At 42.4% G+C, this 2,948-nt stretch overlaps 1 pseudogene; it reads right to left on the minus strand.

Moving 5' to 3' along the window:
- Positions 1–1,147: 1,147 nt before the first annotated feature.
- LOC123845758 (F-box/WD repeat-containing protein 2-like) lies at positions 1,148–2,120 on the minus strand (annotated as a pseudogene).
- Positions 2,121–2,948: the final 828 nt, after the last annotated feature.

Here is a 2,948-nt window from a genome sequence, read left to right on the forward strand (position 1 = left end):
AATGATTTGTGATATTTATGATATATCCAATTATATTCACTTTATTGGGATATAATTTACATAGAAAATAGACACATTTTATGTGAATGAATTTGACAAATGTATATATCTATATAACTGCTATTACACTCCATATGGAAAACATTTCCATCACTCTAACAGTTTCATCTTAAATCTTTTCAGTCAATTCCCCCAACAACTCTAGCCCCAGACAAGTACTGATATGTTTTCTGTCACTATAGATTCAACTGGCTTCTTCTAAAATTTCATATAAAGTTAATCATACATTATATATACTTTATGTATAGTTACTGTCGTACAGCATAATATTTCTGAGATACATCCATTTAATTAAATGTATCAGTAATTCCTTCCTTTTTATCACTTAGTACTATTCCATTGGACAAATACACCTCAATTTGTTTACACATTCACAATTTGGTGAGAAATGTTTGGCTTTCCCCCCAATTTTTGGCAATTATGAATAAAGCTGCTGTGAAATTTTATCACAGTAGAGTTGATTTTTAAATTATGGCAAACACACCAGTAGCAAAATAGCAGAAGAGGAAGTTCCAACTCCTCATTCCCCCATACAAATATTAAAGCACCAACAGAAATTGGCTGAACATACGTTTTGTGAGAAGACAGGGATTCTTTTAACTTAGGTATTTACCTAGGATTGAAATTGTGGGATTCTATGGAAAATGTATGTTTTACTCAATAAGAAATAGCTAAGATGATATCCAAACTGATAGTAGCATTTTATTAAAAAAAATTTTTTTAGACGGAATGTGTTTTACGGGCAACCAATGAGCAGGTTAATGAACCATATAACTTTCTTTACTTCCAACTAACAGTCAAGAAAGATGAACCCAAGATGCATCCTCTTATACTGACCAACAGAACTAAGTACAAATGAAGTCCATGGTGTACCCCATTAGCATGCTGCGCTGTATGTTAAGAAAATGAGCCCTGCCCCGCCCTGAGCCCTGGCCCCCTGGCAAACACAGAAAGATGATTGTGAAATGTGAGATGATGATACTGTCAGGTAAGAACTTCTTTTCATGCAGTCAATTGCCATAGAGGTGGCACTGAAAACCCACAGCGCCCACACCCAAACTCAGTCAGCGGTGGTCCGCTGGTGATGTCAACTATGCTCCTTCCACAATATCAGGGGAATCCTGTGGTCAGGCATGCTGGTGGCAAAGCCCAAGCTCAAAGCCCAGGCCCAAAGCCCAAGCCCATCCAATCCATTGAGCCAGGATGCTTCATCCACGAGGAAGCTTGAGCCTCTCCTTGATTTCCCATACTCTGGCAGAGGCCAGTGGCTAATCAGGCCCTCTGTCTGCAAGTCCATGATATACAGCTAGCGGTTGTCAAACAGCAGGGCAAAGATATCTCCAAAGCCAAGCAAGGCCAAGTTTGCTATCTCAGGAGTCTGATGACCCTGAGAATATCACAACTGGCAAAGTCCCGTAGTGCCAAACTACAGACTGTATTTGCCATCGTACTGAAGTCTTGGCTATGGGCAGATACTTTTAGCCTCAGAGACAGACAATGTCTTTAAACACTTGCAGTTGATTTCTCTCCCACTTGGCCAAATCTTGATCTCATAGCTGCCCACACTTTAGAGTATGTAGTCTCCAGGGCTGTGCAAAAGAGACTTGACTTCACACTCGTGCAGAATCACCTTGGTGACCCATTCCGTGCACTGCTGAGTGTGTTCAGGCTTGTCCCAGCACATAAAGCCCATATTTTCACAGTGAAATCTTCAGAGCCACTTACCAAGATATCCAGTTCATCCTTGTGATTACCACTAAACACCGCCCCTGTGTGACCCCGGAAGTGCTGGGTCCTGGCTTCCGGAACTCCATGCCCAACAGGCCACAGTGTTGTCAAAGGAGCCCGTCCCAAGCTTCTGCTCATCACACTTGACTGCTCTGCAACTGTGGGTCTGGATGCCATCAATGCACTGCCCTGTGCTCACATCCCACAGCTTTGCAGACAAGTCGTCTGACCCTGTGCAGAGAAATCCAACTTTGTTTTCAAGTGCATAGACTCTGGCAGTGTGTCCCGTTAATGATGAGGGCTCAAAGGCTTCGAGGTTCCAGTTGCTTCATTCTCAAATAGGCCTTCAAGCAAACCTTCTTCCAGGGCAAGACGTCCTGAACAGAATCACCTACGTGCCAGCCCAAATTTTTACAGGCAGTCTGAGGATTGAGCCATTTCAACAAATAAAAACTCAGCTCCAGGGGAAGGAGTTTGAGGAAGTCTCCCAAGTTATTGGAGAGATGCCTGAGCTGGACTGCCCTGCTCTGACTAATCAGGTGATCCAGAGTTTCATTTTCCTGCCAGTCCCTCCGAGAAAGAAATGTAACAGAAATGATACTAAGCCACCCCTCGAAGTCCTTTCTCTCCAAAAAGTTATGGAGAAATTGACCTGAGCTAGCGCTGCAGGGGCTGGGAACCTGGCGCCAAGTTCACACCAGCTAGGTGCGCTGGGCTGCTAGAGCTTTCCAGCAGCAGGTGCACTGGGCAGCCCTGGCACCTGCAGGGAGAGAAAGACAAAGGGCCCTGGCACTGGTAGCAGCATTTGGAACTTCCACCAGCAGCGCGCGCGAGAGTTCCAGTTGTTGCAAATACTTGCCAAATAAGGAATTTGGGGCCTTTCAAAAATGTTAACCATTCTGTGGCTGTGTTGCCATTTCTCGTTGTGGTTTTAATTTGCATGTTCTTTAGGAGTAGCCGATGCTGATTATGTCCTTACTACTCTATGTATATATAAACTATTTTTTATATATTTTTATATATGTATTATATTTTACTATCTATATAATGTTTAATTGTTCAGCCATTTTGCCCATTGTATTAGTGAGTTGTCTTTTTTTTTTAGTGAGTTGTCTTCTTAATAAAGAATTGTAAGTGTTCTTTCTATATTTTGGTTAAAA

This window comes from Mirounga angustirostris, unplaced genomic scaffold (assembly GCF_029215605.1).
Source record: "Mirounga angustirostris isolate CCGP_5_RB_7025 unplaced genomic scaffold, mMirAng1.0.hap1 SCAF_11, whole genome shotgun sequence".
Lineage (NCBI taxonomy): Eukaryota > Metazoa > Chordata > Mammalia > Carnivora > Phocidae > Mirounga > Mirounga angustirostris.